General features: G+C 37.1%; 1 pseudogene; it reads left to right on the forward strand.

Annotated features, from left to right (window-relative positions):
- The first annotated feature begins 11,799 nt into the window (after positions 1-11,799).
- Positions 11,800-16,045, forward strand: LOC114405984 (annotated as a pseudogene).
- Positions 16,046-17,777: the final 1,732 nt, after the last annotated feature.

The raw sequence follows: 17,777 nt of genomic DNA on the forward strand, positions 1-17,777 counted from the left end.
TTTCATAAATAATTTTAAGTAATGTAATAATTTATATATATATATATATATATATATATATATATATATATAAGAAATAAAAATATAAGCATCATGGTATCATAAAAATTTTGATAATAATATTTTTTTTAAAAAAATTGTGAATTAACTAACTGTGTATTACATGGGCAATTATATGTTCAAAAGGTTTTGCTTATACATATTTTATTAAAAAATAATTTTGAAAGACAAACTATCTTTTCTGAAAAACAATCCAGCTCGTCCAACGTTATATAAGCATTAAACAAAGTATCCAAAATATGGATTTACATTTTTTTTATAAAAAAAAAGTGTCTAAAAGTCGTATTTATAAACTAAGCGTCCAACTCTTGCTTTTTACAAATTGCGTCCAACATGCCTTCTAGAATATTCTCTTTTAAATTGAACATCTTTTTATGCTGTTATTGCTTTAACTTCTAGCTGGTTTTAATTTCTTGTGTGGCTTCCTCTACCTTTTTCAAAATGTCCACTAAAAGATAATTATTCACTTTTTATTTAAGTCATCTAAATCAAAAAATCAATTTCTAATATATTTGTACCTTATCTTTTAAATGAAATTCTACATATTTTTACACAATCTGTGAATTCTCATGATGAGATAAAACTTTGATTTCTGTGAGGGCAGCAGCTCTCCAACTCTTTTAGGACATCAAGTGTTTCCCTTTCTTCCAGGATCAACTCTTTCTCCAATACAACAGCTTGCTCCTCCAGTTTTTCAGGGTCAAGCTCTTCTGCGTGATTTGGCTGAAAAAAGAAGAGAAAAAATTTAAAAAGAACTGAAAGTAAACATTCACACAAAAGTGAAGCACTATAGTCTATATTATATGTCAATACCTAATTTCACTCTCTTAGCTCTCTGCATTAGAAAATGATCTTGTCTTTAGTTATCTAGGGGACAAAACTCATACAAATTCTTTGATTTTTGAGTGTTGCTCTCCAATCAAAATTAGAGTTTCACTTTGAGAACTTGTATTGAACCATACAAATAAAAAAGCTTTTAAAGAGAGAAAAAAAATACAAAATGGGTTACCCCAAGAGCAACAAAATGCATGTAAACCTCCTAACATTATTTTCAAATCTCACATATAAAAAAAATATAATTATTACCACTAGTTTGTTCCTTTAATTCTACTTTATTTTAAAATATAAATAAAAATTTCTACCTTTTAATCAGTAATAATAATAATGAAAAATGTGAAGGGAATTAAGGTTGTTTTAACTATACATATAAAGAATGTGCAAACATGAGCAGCAAATTTTAGGGAGTTTTTAGGCCCATTTGGATGGTGGGTTTAAATTTTGTTGTTATTATGAATTGAAAAAAAGGTTAGGATGTTATTTAATACAGTGACGGAGCTTGAATATTTTTTATAAAGGCATCAAATATAAAATAAAAAAATAAATCACACTAATTATTTTTAAAGTTTTGTGAAATTAAACAATTTTCCCGTTTTTACTTATTCCTAGACTAATTTTTTAAATTTTTGAAAAATATACACCAATACTCTTAACTCATACATTACACTAACTAATTAATTATTTTTTTAATTATTTAAAAATATTACATCGTATTTTCCTATGAGAAAATTTATAGTTAATGTTGCAGCCGTAATTTATGTAATTTTACAAAATTTAAGAAGAAAATAGTGTAATTTACAAAAAAAAAAAATTAATACATCGATCTTGGAGAAATAGGAAAATGTTAAAGAAAAATGTAAGATATAATAAGAGATATTGGATAAGAAAGAAGGAAAAAAAGTGTTATATGAAAAAAAAATGTATATTTTTTAATAAAAATTTATATCTCATTACATTTCATAATTATCTTTTTCTTTCATTTTACAAAAATTATTATAGGAATTGTTATAAAATTATAAATATTTCTCTCGTCCCGTTATAATTATCATGCAAAAAATTAAAATTTATCTCAAAATAATTATTATTTTAATTTTTCAATATAACATTAATTACTTTTTTTTTACTTATCTCCATTATAATATTAATGGTGAATTATAAATTTATTTATAGGTATATTTTGGGATTAAATTATATAAACTTTGGTAATTTTTCTCTCATATTTCTTCCTTTTTGTACAAATAATTATTATTTTATCATCATTTAAGTTTTTGTGCAGAAAATATTAAAAGTGAGTGATTTTACGATGTTTAGTGAACAAAGTAAGGTCCAAGAGAGCATATTGGAATTCTAAAGTGGCACGCTTGGTGCGTCTCAGGCACTTAGCCACAGGAAGCAAAACTAATTTAGGGAACCAGGCTAATTCTGAAAAGAGATGCCCTTAGCTTGAGGTTACTGTCATACTCGTTATGTACGACAAGCACGCTTAACACGAAAGTTGCATGAAAACTAAGTTAATATACACCTATAAAAGAAGAAGAACTATTGGCAAGAATTCTATTTGCCTCTACAACTCCTTTTCATTGAAATGTACCCATGTGCTTCTATAAATAATATACAAATACCTAACTTTTCACAAACATGTCATCGGTAACTGCAACATCATTTGCATTGATATTTTAGAAGTCCTGAGAACCTGAGCACTTACTTGAATATGAAGAATTCGATATTCAGTTTCCAGTTAAATAATACCCTGAAAATATATGAATTAGAATGAGTATTTATAAATAAGATAGCCCTTCACAAGTTGATATAGCTTGAAATGGAAGGGAAGATGATAGCACCAGCAGCCAACCGAAAGAAGATGACCCCATAGTATCACGAGAAGCTAGATCACGAAGGAACTGCGCACGTCCTAAGTACTTAGAAAACTACGTATAAAGTGTATGCATGGTAATAGAAGCTTCTAGGCCATTAGTTAGTTACAGGTGGTTAGTTAGTTACAACCACCCTAACTGTAAGTGGCTCTGCCATTAGCGTAACGGGACTTGTATAAAGCTTGATACGTGCATGAATAAAACGCAGAGAAGAATCATTTTCTTAGCAAATTAGTTAGTTTCCTTAAGGAGGGACCTTGACCTTGAACCAAGGCGCTTACCCTACCCTCTTGCTCCTATCATCTAATCCGACCTGCTACCATGGCTGAGCACGGTACCCGCCGCACCACCATCGACCGCCTTGAGGAAGCCATTGCCACCCTCTCGGAGAAGCACTCAGACTTAGCCAGCAAATTCGAAGCTATATGCGAGCGTCTCTCTCGCATGAACCCCACGCCACCTCCACCCCCTCCTCTTCACCAACCACAGCGTCCACCAGTTAAGCTAGAGGTGCCTCGTTTTGACGGACATGATCAATTAGGATGGATCTTCAAGATTTCGCAATTTTTCGATTACCAAGGGACGCCAGATGAAGAATGCATTACAGTGGCATCCTTCTATCTCGATGGGCCTGCGTTAAGCTGGTTCCAATGGATGTATAGGAACGGCTTCATCACGTCGTGGCCGGCACTACTTCAAGCCATCGAAACCCGCTTCGCACCTTCCTTCTAAGACGATCCACGCGGAGCGCTATTCAAGTTGGTATAACGAGGCACGGTCACTGCCTACCTCACCGAGTTTGAGAGGTTAGCAAACCATATTGTGGGATTGTCTCCTCCAGTTCTTTTAAGTTGCTTTATTTCTGGTTTGAACCCAGAAATTCGTCGAGAAGTTCAAGCTTTCCAGCCAATATCTGTACCCCAAGCCACAACACTTGCTCGTCTTCAAGAAGACAAACTAAATGATCGCCGAAACCAACCTTCACAACCCACCAATCTTCTTCCTTAAACACCCCTACCTATCCACCAAACCAGCCAACTCGTCCCAAACAACCCTTCATTCAAAGAACACGGGAGGATATGGCACTTAGACGAGAAAGGGGCTTATGCTATAACTGTGAAGAAAAATGGAGCCCTTCCCATCGTTGTAAGGGAAGAGTTATGTTCTTCATCGCAAATTCCGATGACCCTCCTTCCTCGGAGACACCCGTACCAGAACCTCCTTCCCTCCTTGAACCCACATCCCTCACAACCTCAGACGACCCTCACCCAACCTTTGACCCAACACCATTACAACCACATGTTAGCCTTCATGCCATGGGCGGTGTACCTGCTACGAATACCTTCCGTCTTTACGGCATGATCAACAACACGCGTATCACCATACTAGTGGATAGCGGTAGCACTCAAAACTTTGTGCAACCACGTGTTGCCAAGTTCTTGAATCTCTGCATGCACGATACGACTCCACTCCGGGTTATGGTAGGGAAAGGTTCCGTTCTAGACTGCCGGCAGCTATGTCCCAATACCAGTGTAATCATTCAAAATCACATTTTTGTTGTGACCTTGTGTGTTTTGCCGTTAAGTGGAGCTGACGCGGTTCTTGGAGTCGAGTGGTTGTGCACGCTTGGCCCAATTGTGACGGACTATTCCATGTTCACCATGCAGTTTACTCACTCTGGCCAACACGTCACTCTTCACGCTGACGTACAAATCGACGAAAACCCAGCCTCTGCCCACCAAATCAGGCGCATGCTCACCACAAATGTCACATCAGGTCTCTTCCACTTATCCCTTCTACCCATCACCAAACCCGAACCCGCCTTAGATCCACCTCACCCCATCCCCGCCATTAATGAGCTCCTGCACAAATATCATTCTCTGTTCCAGCAACCCTCGACCTTACCACCTTCCCGCCAGCATGATCACTACATTAACCTCCTCCCATTCTCCAAACCCGTCAATGTTTGCCCTTACAGGTATCCACATTTCCAAAAACGAAAATTGAGAAACAGGTAACGGCGTTGCTGGATTCCGGCCTCATTCAACCTAGCCGAAGTCCATTCTCGTCTCCATTACTTTTAGTGAAGAAGAAAGACGGAACATGGCGTATGTGCATAGACTATCGCGCACTTAATTCGATCACTGTACGGGATCGCTTCCCTTTACCAACAATCGAAGAACTTCTCGACGAACTAGGAGGCGCCTCCTGGTTTTCAAAACTTGATCTGAGACAAGGTTTTCATCAGATTTTGATGGCGGAGCAAGATATACCGAAAACAGCTTTTCGCACGCATCATGGACACTATGAATATCGTGTCATGCCTTTCGGTCTTTGCAACGCGCCATCAACATTTCAGGCAGCCATGGACGCCGCCCTGGGTCCTTTCTTGCGAAAGTTTGCAGCAGTTTTCTTTGATAATATACTCATATATAGCTCAACCCTAGCTGATCATCTGCAACATCTAGAGTGTGTTTTCACTTCTTTGTCTCAAGCTCAATACTATCTAAAGCGTTCCAAATGTGTTTTCGGGCAGAGACAACTAGACTACTTAGGTCACGTAGTCTCGGGTAGCGGCGTACAACCAGACCCTTCCAAGGTCCAAGCAATTATCAGTTGGCCTACACCCCGTTCTCCTCGAGAGCTTCGAGCCTTTCTCGGCCTCACAGGTTTTTATCAAAAGTTCATTAGGGGTTACACAACTGTTGCAGCACCGTTAACCAAGTTGCTTTGCAAAGATGCTTTCAAATGGGTCCCCGAGTCTCAGATTACGTTCGAACAACTCAAAGGCGCAGTCACGGCAGCTCCGGTCTTGGCTCTTCGCAATTTCACGCTATCTTTTGCCGTCGAAACGGATGCATCCAATAACGCTATGGGTGTTGTCCTCCATCAACAAGGTCACCCTATTGCGTTCTTCAGCAAACCCTTCTGTTCTCGGCTGCAAATGGCTTCCACCTATGTCCGTGAACTACATGCAATCGTGGCCGTCGTCTGTAAGTGGCGGCAGTACTTGTTAGGCCACAAGTTCATGATTTACACAGATCACCGCAGCCTCCGCGAGCTTATGTCTCAGGTGGTCCAGACCCCCGAGCAGCAGTTTTATATGGCTAAGTTACTTGGCTTTGATTATGATATTCAATACAAAGCAGGAGCCTCAAATGTTGTTGCTGACTCTCTCTCGCGCATGGAACCTCCAACTCAGACACACTACTTCCTTCTTTTCATGCCTCACCCAGATTTCATGACTAAGTTGAAGGAGACTCTCGTAGAAAGCCCAGATTTTCGACAGCAGCGTGATAACATCCAAGCTCGACCCCGTGATTTCCCAGATTTTTCTCTCTCAGATGAGTTCATCCTTTACAAGGGCGCCATCTGGATTAATCCTAGGAATCCGCTCATCCCGGCTTTGCTACACGAATACCACTCCACTCCCCTCGGTGGTCACTTTGGTATAAAGAAAACCTTGCATCGTCTCCGTTGAATTTTCAATGGACTAGCGTGCTTGAAGATATCAAGTCCTTCATTCGGAGTTGCACAACTTGCCAGCAAGTTAAACACGTTACGCATAAGAGTGCTGGGCTACTACAACCCATACCGATACCCACCGGAATCTGGGAGGATCTCTCCATGGATTTCATAACTCATCTTCCTAGCTCTCACGGGTTCGCAACCATCCTAGTAGTTGTCGATAGATTCTCGAAGGGGGTTCATCTCGGTGCCTTGCCTACCCACTATACAGCTTACAAGGTAGCCAACTTGTTCCTTGAGGTCGTATGCAAACACCACAGGTTTCCCATAAGCATTATTTCCAACAGGAACCCCATCTTCATCAGTTCCTTCTGGAGTGAGTTGTTCAAACTAAGCGGGACTTCACTGTGCATGAGTACGGCTTATCACCCGCAGATGGACGGTCAAACGGAGGTGATGAACCGCACTCTCGAACAATACCTGCGTTCGTTTGTTCACCAGCAACCAACTGAGTGGCACAGGTTCCTAGCGTTGGCTGAGTGGTCCTACAACACTTCGCAACATTCAGGTACCAGCCTTACCCCTTATGAAGTTGTGTTTGGCAAAGCTCCTCCATCGTTTCCAGACTATCTTAAGGGGACATCGAGTAACGATGTAGTCGACACAATGTTGTGTACAAGGAACGCGATTCATGAAGTCCTTCAAAAGAAGCTTGCCAAGCCCCAGCATAACATGAAACACTTCGCTGACAAGTCACGACGAGATGTTGAGTATGAGATTGGTCAGCTAGTTTACGTGCGCCTACGGCCCCATCGGCAACTTTCCGTACGAGACCAGTCCACAAGCAAGCTTACCAAACGATATTTCGGACCCTTCCAAGTTCTGGAACGCATTGGCAACGTTGCGTACCGCTTACAGCTCCCTGACGGGTTGAGAATAAACTCTGTATTCCATTGTTCCATGTTGCGCCCTCATCATGGCCCCTTCGAGCTGCCAACCTCGTCACTTCCTCCTCACGCTCTCGACAACCAACCTATATTGAGACCTTTAGCAATTCTGGATTCACGTCTGGACACCTCAACTACCCCGCCAACCCGTTTTGTATTAGTTCAGTGGGTGGGTCTCGCGCCAGAAGATTCCACATGGGAGAAGTGGGATGATCTTTGTCACTCACATCACCTTGAGGACAAGGTGATTTTCCCAGGGTGGGATAATGATAGCACCAGCAGCCAACCGAAAGAAGATGACCCCATAGTATCACGAGAAGCTAGACCACGAAGGAACTGCGCACGTCCTAAGTACTTGGAAAACTATGTATAAAGTGTATGCATGGTAATAGAAGCTTCTAGGCCATTAGCGTAACGGGACTTGTATAAAGCTTGATACGTGCATGAATAAAACGCAGAGAAGAATCATTTTCTTAGCAAATTAGTTAGTTTCCTTAAGGAGGGACCTTGACCTCGAACCAAGGCGCTTACCCTACCCTCTTGCTCCTATCAGAAGACACAATTTTACAACATTGGTAATTGGCCAAAGACTTAATTAATCACAATAGCCAATCACATGACAGATGTAAAAGTTGGTGCTCTACTTATATAATCCCTCTGTCAAACTTCAATTTTATGTTATATATGTCGTGGTTTGTCTCTCAAGGGACTGCAAAATAACTGGCTTTTTAGTTATAAAATTTAAGATTTAAAAGCATATTAAATGTTTATTGGGTGCTTTCATGAATACACTATATAATTCAATCTCAGATCTCCCCTAACCTCCAAGGCTTAAGACATATAAACACAAAATTAGTATGTGGCATGTCAAAGTCAAAGAACAGTAACATAGATAACCATAGCTTCTGTGAACCACATGATAGGCGGCTGCAAGGGTTTCTTCCCCACCCGAGTCAAACACACATCCCCATTCCTAGAGTCCAATGTATAAATTACAACTATTTATGGCCATCTACTGAATCTGTTTGTCTGAGTCAACCTACCCTCACGATTTCAATTAGATCCATATTGTACATATCACAGCTCAGAATCAACTAAATTGTTGAAGTGGAAAACAAACAAAACATTCTACGGTTTAACAGAAATGCATGTATTTTAGAGATAACTAGCATCAAAACTCATTTTAGACAACATTTGACAACTTTGTTTCTGGTTCAAGATGCATTTCTAAGCCATCAGAGCAAGAACATTAAATCATGCCACTAATTCCATGTAAACACTTATCGAACACAATGTCCGTCAAATCGAATTTGCAGCATAATTGACATTTCACATTTTAATAAATAAATAAAAATGATCAGAAAAACCAATCTTCTCTCTTACCTCTCATTTCCCAAAGATAACACTAGAAGTCCAACCAATCACTTCCCCCGGAAGGGTTCCTTCTTGCCGTTCAGGTGCTAAGCTGCCATTCTATTTCTTCAGCCAACACTGAACCAACGAAATCAATTGCTATTATGCTATGTTTTATAGAAGTTCTCCCATTTCATACTATGAAAGCTATGCACTTTAACTTTGATAAAAGTTTTGTCATTTAACTTTTCCATGTGATAACTTGATTTAACTTAGGGCACTGGTTAAGAATCAAAAATGGAAATTTTTTGTTGGAAAATGTAATAGAGTACTTCTGTAGGATTTCTAGTACAACTCCAATTGTAAAAAATAAAAATAAAAAATTCATGTGCTCTACTTAGCAGCACACACTAAATTATAGAGAAGCTCGATTCATTTTACTGTTTTTATATTTTTCTCTTGCTTATGCAGAAGTTAGTCCTAGAGAGCCTAAAGTTCGAGGTCAACTCTAAATAGCAAGAACGAATCCATAAAAACCAACCCAAATGAGAGATCATCAAACATAAGGAACTCCTAAATCAGCAAAACTGAGAAGTAATTAACAAACTTTACTTACCTTACCAAACTTGGATCCACAGCTTAGAACGGAGATGTTACCGGAAGGCACAGTGGAGGAAACGAAGAAGGGCACAATGGCGGAGGCTAGGTAACAGAAAGAAGCAAAAACCTTAATGGTGGGCACCAGGGATGGCATGAGAGAGAGGGCACGAGATGGAGGGCACAAGGTAAGGTAATGGTGGGCACGATCAAGCTGAGATCAAAGACACTTCAATTAGCAAAATTGCGATGACGGTTTTCTCTAAAAAAATGTCGTTGTCTTCGTTGCTTGTAATTACGATACTTCCATGCATCAAATATGATGATTTTTTTAGTGAAACGTCATCATTTTTAGGAGGGGTTATTTACAACACTGCCACCGCGTCAAATATGACGATGGTTTTGGCCAAAAACATCGTGATTCATGCACTCATATATTTACAATATTGTCACCGTGTTGTATTCGAAGATGGTCCTCCAACAACCGTCGTCGTTCAGATGTCGTTTAATTTTTTTTTTTTAGTAGTGGTTGGTTGAGGAACAATTTCCTTAAGTAATGTTTCCTAGAGTGAAAAAACATGAAATGAGATAAATCTAAAAAATTAGAATAGAGTATAAAAGGGTGAGATTTACTCTATTTTATTGTTCGTTATTTTAATTTTTGCTCTTTATTTTTTCAAACAAACATAACCTTAGAGTATGTTTGAAAGGAGAGATGAAAATAACATTAAGAAGAAATTATATATTTTTTTAATGAGATTTGCACATTTTACACTCTGTTTTAATTAAAAAAATTCTTATATTTTTATTTTTTTTTTCAATTTACATCATCCAAACCAAACACACCATTAGAGAAACAAAAACCATCCAAAATAAAACTTAAATACTTTGGATATAAACAAATTGACTATCCCAGAATAATAAAATTAAAAAATTAATCTTTGACTTTATAAAATGACTTTTACATTAATCTTTTTTATTAATACAAAATGACAATGAAAAATAAGAAAAAAAAAATATTAAAATAAATTATTTTTAAAGTTAAAGACTAAAAAAAATTAGTTTTATGGACTAAAATGTTTTAGTCATATAATTTTGAGGCTAATTTTAAGATTTATTGAAATACATGGAAGATTGTTGTGTTTCTTTTGAAGTATTTCAAAAGATTTAAATTTTAAATTCTTATAGATAGATGACATATTTAATGCTCCAGAATTTGTTGTCTTAATTTCAAAAATCCTTTTAATAAGAATTTTCTTCTTTTCTTTTTATTTAAACGGTCTAATTATCTCGATTAGTTTCTTTCTGTTTGAATTAAAAGTTATATTGCCTCAATTAATTTCTTTCTATTTTTATTAAAATAGTCTAATTACCTCAATTATTTTCTTACTATTTTTATGTTTTCCTTACCCTATCAAGTCCGCCCACTTTTATATTCAGAGAAACCAAAAACAAAAAAACATTTTCTCTCTTTGCTCTTTCTTTTTCTTTGGATTCTCCTTTTTTTTTTTTTGTTCTTGTCTGTCTCTATTCCCTATTCATCGGAAATATTTATTAAATCCGAGGAGATTTTTGATTTTATGCAAATAAATCCTTGAGGACAATGTTTTAACATAAGCTAATGTTATTATCTGTTGTTGAACTCTGAGTCCGAAAGTGACTTGAAATTTGTGTTCATCAAATATTATGTGTTCACGAGATTGTGGTTCATGATTAGATCTTCCTAAAACAACATATTTCTATGACAACATTATTGTGGTGTATTTGGTTTCATACTTGATTATCTAGAATCACGTAGAAACATAAACGGACTTGAATTTTAGTAAATGTTCACCTATTTACTTTCACATTGAGGAATTGACAAGTTTAGAACTAATTCTAAGTTAAGCATCTCTAGGTAACTTTTGGATTAGATAAAAAATTTCATTTGAGTTTTACAACTAACTTATTTTTGGAATAAAAATATCCAAACACGTGCAATCTGCTTCAATACAACTTTTTTGGAATAAAAATATCCAGACACATGTGCAATATGCTTCAATGCAACTTGTCTCACAGAGTATTAAAGCACAGGAACTTAATTAAGTCCAGTACCCTTGCAGCCATCCACACATATAAAAAAAAAAACTTCGTACCCCATTGCCCAGAGGCTCTTCGCTATGCGAAGGTATGGGGGAGGGATGTTGTACGCAGCCTTACCCTTGCATATACAAAGAGACTGTTTCCGGATTCAAATCCATGACCAACAAGTCGCCAAGGCATAACTTTACCGCTGCACCAAGCCATCCACACATATAACCAAGAAAAAAACATACACCACTGGTTCACACGGTTTGGAAACAGAAATGAAACTAGTCTAAAGTGAGGTGATATTTAAACTCAGAAGGCTGGCCATCACTAACTTTAATTAAAGCATTTTAGAAATATAATCCATTTTTTTAAAATTAACGGTAGAAATATCATTACTTTTTAAATCTCTTGAGTCTTTAGTTTAGAGGAGCTAAATTCAAAATGGAAATATCAAGAAGGCAACATTTGGGGAACAAAAGTAAAGAGACTCCCAAAAAGCATGCAGCACAACGTGATAAGTCACCCACCACCACCATAATAATAATAATAATAATAAATAAACCGTACTTTTTCGAAGTACGAGTGAAAGTGAAGAGAGTTGACATAAGCCAAATCTCATCACATCAGTTCACCTTAACAAGAACCAACCCAGTTCATAACAACCAATTCCTTGCCTTTGTCTTTCTACTCTGATCATCTTTTGTTCTTGAGATAATGGCAGCAGCAGTGGTAGGTGGTGCCTTTCTCTCTGCTTTCCTTGATGTGCTTTTCGACAGGCTGGCTTCACCTGACTTTGTTGACTTGATCCGTGGAAAGAAGCTTAGCAAGAAGTTGCTTCAAAAGTTGGAGACCACTCTCAGAGTGGTTGGAGCTGTGCTTGATGATGCCGAGAAGAAACAGATCACAAACACCAATGTCAAACACTGGCTCAATGATCTCAAACATGCTGTCTATGAGGCCGATGACTCACTCGACCATGTTTTCACCAAAGCTGCCACCCAAAACAAGGTAAGAGACTTGTTTTCTCGCTTTTCCGATAGGAAGATCATTAGTAAGTTGGAAGACATAGTTCTCACACTTGAGTCTCATTTAAAACTCAAGGAGAGTCTTGATTTGAAAGAGAGTGCAGTGGAGAATTTGTCATTGAAAGCTCCATCAACATCTCTGGAAGATTGATCTCATATATATGGTAGGGAGAAAGATAAGAAGGCCATAATCAAGTTGTTGTCGGAGGATAACAGTAAAGGTAGTGAAGTGTCTGTGGTTCCTATTGTGGGCATGGGTGGGGTTGGAAAAACTACTTTGGCCCAATTGGTGTACAATGATGAGAATGAAACAGATATTTGATTTTGATTTTAAGGCATGGGTTTGTGTTTCTCAAGAATTTGATGTTCTGAAGGTCACAAAAACTGTAATAGAGGCTTTTACTGGAGAGCCCTGTAAATTGAATGATCTGAATCTACTTCATCTTGAATTGATGGACAAGCTAAGAGATAAAAAATTCTTAATTGTTTTGGATGATGTTTGGACAGAGGATTATGTTGATTGGAGTCTTCTTAAGAAACCATTTAACCGTGGGATTAGGAGAAGTAAGATTCTTCTAACAACCCGCAGTGAAAAGACAGCATCCGTAGTCCAAACGCTTCAAACCTATCATCTAAACCAATTGTCGAATGAAGATTGTTGGTCCGTGTTTGCAAACCATGCATGTCTTTCCACGGAATCTAACGAGAACACAGCAACACTAGAAAAAATTGGAAAGGAGATTGTTAAAAAGTGCAACGGACTGCCTTTAACAGCACAGTCGCTTGGAGGCATGTTGAGAAGAAAGCATGACATTGGGGATTGGAATAATATTCTGAATAGTGACATTTGGGAACTTTCTGAAAGTGAATGTAAAGTTATTCCAGCACTGAGACTTAGTTATCATTATCTCCCTCCACATTTAAAACGGTGCTTTGTTTATTGTTCGTTGTATCCACAAGATTACGAATTTGAAAAAAATGAATTAATCTGGTTGTGGATGGCTGAAGATCTTTTGAAGAAACCAAGGAAAGGTAGGACTTTAGAAGAGATTGGTCACGAGTATTTTGATGATTTGGTTTCGAGATCATTTTTCCATCGTTCAAGTACAAATAGAAGTAGTTGGCCTCATGGCAAATGTTTTGTGATGCATGACCTCATGCATGATCTAGCCACATCACTCGGTGGAGATTTTTATTTTAGATCAGAAGAACTTGGGAAAGAAACAAAGATCAATACTAAGACTCGTCATTTGTCATTTGCCAAATTCAATTCTTCAGTCTTGGACAACTTTGATGCTGTTGGTAGAGTAAAATTTCTGAGAACTTTCTTGTCCATTATCAATTTTGAAGCTGCTCCATTCAACAATAAGGAGGCACAATGTATCATAGTGTCGAAGCTTATGTACTTGAGAGTTTTATCATTTCGTGATTTCCGAAGTTTGGATTCTTTGCCTGATTCAATAGGTAAATTGATCCATCTGTGCTATTTAGATCTCTCTCATTCAAGTGTAGAAACAGTGCCAAAGTCATTGTGTAATTTATACAATCTGCAAACTTTGAAGTTGTGTAGTTGCATAAAACTGACTAAGTTGCCTAGTGACATGCGCAATCTTGTTAACTTGCGACATCTTGAGATACGTGAAACTCCTATAAAAGAGATGCTGAGAGGAATGAGTAAATTAAATCATTTACAACATCTGGATTTCTTTGTTGTGGGCAAGCACGAAGAGAATGGAATCAAAGAATTGGGAGGACTTTCAAATCTTCGTGGTCAACTTGAAATTAGGAACTTGGAGAATGTTTCCCAAAGTGATGAAGCGTTGGAGGCAAGGATAATGGATAAAAAACACATTAATAGTTTATGGTTGGAATGGTCTGGATGTAACAACAACATTTCCAACTTCCAACTTGATATAGATGTGCTTTGCAAGTTACAGCCTCACTTTAACATTGAATCGTTGGAAATAAAAGGTTATAAAGGAACCAGATTTCCTGATTGGATAGGAAATTCTTCCTACTGCAATATGATTAGTCTAAAATTGCGTGATTGTGACAACTGTAGTATGCTTCCTTCACTTGGGCAACTACCTTCTCTCAAGGTCCTTGAAATTTCAAGATTGAATAGGCTGAAGACTATTGATGCAGGTTTTTACAAGAATGAAGATTGTCGTTCTGGGACGTCCTTTCCCTCTCTTGAATCTCTGGCCATTTATGACATGCCTTGTTGGGAGGTGTGGAGTTCCTTCGATTCAGAAGCTTTTCCTGTGCTTAAAAGTCTTTACATACGTGACTGCCCCAAACTAGAGGGAAGTTTGCCGAATCAGCTTCCTGCTCTGAAAACACTTGAGATTAGAAATTGCGAGCTGCTTGTCTCTTCTCTCCCAACGGCTCCCGCCATTCAAAGTTTGGAGATATGTGAAAGCAATAAAGTAGCACTAAATGTGTTTCCTCTCTTGGTAGAAACTATAACAGTAGAAGGAAGCCCAACGGTGGAGTCCATGATAGAGGCCATCACTAACATCCAACCAACTTGTCTCCAGTCTCTAACATTAAGGGATTGCTCGTCAGCCGTATCATTTCCGGGTGGTCGTTTACCTGAATCACTGAAGAGTCTGCGTATCAAGGATCTTAAAAAACTGAAATTCCCGACACAACACAAACATGAGTTACTGGAAGAACTGTCAATAGAAAACAGTTGTGATTCACTTAAATCTCTTCCATTGGTTACCTTTCCAAATCTCAGATATCTCACAATCCAAAACTATGAAAATATGGAATCTCTTTTGGTATCATTCTGGAGAGAAGGATTGCCTGCGCCCAACTTGATTACTTTCCAAGTTTGGGACTCTGACAAGTTGAAGTCGTTGCCTGATGAGATGAGTACTCTTCTCCCAAAGTTACAATATCTCGCCATATCCAACTGCCCAGAAATTGAGTCGTTTCCAGAAGGGGGTATCCCACCTAACCTGAGTACAGTTTTCATTTTCAATTGTGAGAAACTACTGAGCGGCCTAGCATGGCCATCCATGGGCATGCTTACCCATGTCTATGTTGGGGGTCCATGTGATGGCATCAAGTCCTTCCCTAAGGAGGGTTTGCTGCCTACCTCCCTTACGTATCTGTGGCTATATGACTTGTCAAATCTGGAGATGTTGGACTGCACCGGGCTTCTCCATCTCACATGCCTGCAAATATTAGAAATTTATGAATGTCCAAAGTTGGAGAATATGGCTGGAGAAAGTCTTCCTGTCTCTCTAGTAAAATTAACCATAAGGGGATGTCCTTTGCTGGAAAAACGATGCCGTATGAAGCACCCTCAAATTTGGCCTAAAATTTCCCACATCCCTGGCATTCAGGTTGACGATATATGGATATAGGGACCAAGGATGATCAACATGTAATTCTCCTTCTTTGACCTGCTTCATCATCATCTAATTCTAACCAACTAGAAAACTATTTCTGTCAAGGATATGTTTCATTTCATGTCTTTCTCCTTTTACGTTTTACTAAATCCAATTCATTCTGAAATGGAAATTGACCTTGTATATATGTTACTCAATCTACAGAGAATCAACAAATTATCAAAGGCAACGTGTGATATCATCTAAATCAAATTCACTGAAGAGTGCTGCTTAACCCCTAGCTTCGAAGAAGTAACGATTCAGGTACTAAGTAACAACATTGATAAATACTTAAGTATAATGATTTTCCAGAAAAATGTTACACATCAGTGTTGTTATATTCTAACTTAATTTCTCCATAAGATTATTGAGGCCAGAGTGAAATTCATGACCGTGGGAAACTTATTTTTGTTTTTCAGATATGGTAAATTGACCTGGAGAAACTGTACCTACCCATGGATCTAATGTTTAAATTTGAACAAAGAGCTAAATGTAACTTTTGATTTAATAGACGTGAAATTGACACTTTCTCAACAGTTGAATTTTTAATTGCGAGGTTTTTCATTGGGTACAATGTGAAGGATGAAAAGGTGTACCAAGTGAACTTCAGAAGGATTGGATGATTTCAGCTTACCTCTTATCCCCTGTCGTATAAATTAATAGTGGTATGATTATTCTAAAAATATGATAAATATGTAGATATGTAAAAATTGATAAAAGCATAATAAATATACAATTACAATTCGGTAAATTGAAGAACATATATATACTTCTTAGACATTACTAAAAACAAAATCAAAAAACTGTAAATTATTTTTTCCTATTGTTCACAAATAAGAATGGTACTATCAATGATCAATCTCATTTCTTTCTTGAAATTATCTATAAGCAAAACAATTTTCATATTTGGTTCATCAAGAAGCAATACTTTTTATATTTCTATATTATACTTACTTCTATGTTACATGTCCTATATTTGGTTTTCATAATTTTTTAAAAGATTTGGTCACTTCACATATATGTACCAGTGAAATATATCAATATATTGGTATCAGATATAGATGCATGAAGCAAATTAAAGTATCAGTACTTCGTACCAAAACACATCCTTCAAAACATGACATGAGGTAAAAATAAGATGATATTTTTGTAAGTATTGAAAAAAAAAAAGTAAAGCTCCTGAAATCAAAGAGACACTAAATTTTCCACAACATCCTTCAACCGGGCCCAAGCTTCCTTTCCTATTGACAAATAACTGATTGTTAGTGCCAGCCTTTTCTTTTTTCCAGTTTTCCATTGATGGTTAAAAGCTAATATGAACCTGTCACTCCTTAAAATTTTCACCAAGTTTGGTAAATAAATATATAGGAGAGTGAATATTACAAGCCTTGCATTCTATCTCTAAGTTACTAGGTATATGAAACAGGTATGGGTATTTGGTTTTAGAAGGTATGTGGTTCATCACTATTTAAATTATTACTACAAGAACCAGGTACACTTTATTATGGTACAGTAAATTTGGTGTGAGGTTGTAACTACGTTATATCCATCTCACTTAGCACGATAATTAAATTTAAAAGCAAAAAGATGAGAAAAATGTCAATCTAACAATTGTTACCAGAGATTACTGCTACCTCTCTTGCATGACAAGCCCAAGCAGCACCCAACAAAATCAGAAACAAAAGCCCCACTCTTTCCTCCATGGTGCCTGTAATTAACAAGCACTTCAAAAACCAATATTAATTAATTAACTTCCATCAGAAAAAAAAGGCAGAAGCCAATGAAATTTAAGGGGTACAACAAAGATTTGTATAACGATCATTAATATTAGTGCAACGCACCATGATGAATTGCATGACATAATAATAATGTGAAACCAATCATGATAAGAACAGAAAATAAATCAGTGTAATTGCATGATCAGAAAATAAAGACACAATCTATTATATTCATATTGATCAGAAAATAGGGTAACGTGCTAAAGAAATGTGTCAGGTGCAACAATGAGGAAACGGAGAAGACAAGGATGATAAAGAATGTGGTTATGACTTCTACAAAGTTGAATTATATACTTTTTTTTAAGGGTGCGTTTAATTTGCATTTTCATTTTCTATTTTTATTTCTTATTTTCATTTTCAAAAGATT

Source organism: Glycine soja, chromosome 3 (assembly GCF_004193775.1).
Source record: "Glycine soja cultivar W05 chromosome 3, ASM419377v2, whole genome shotgun sequence".
Lineage (NCBI taxonomy): Eukaryota > Viridiplantae > Streptophyta > Magnoliopsida > Fabales > Fabaceae > Glycine > Glycine soja.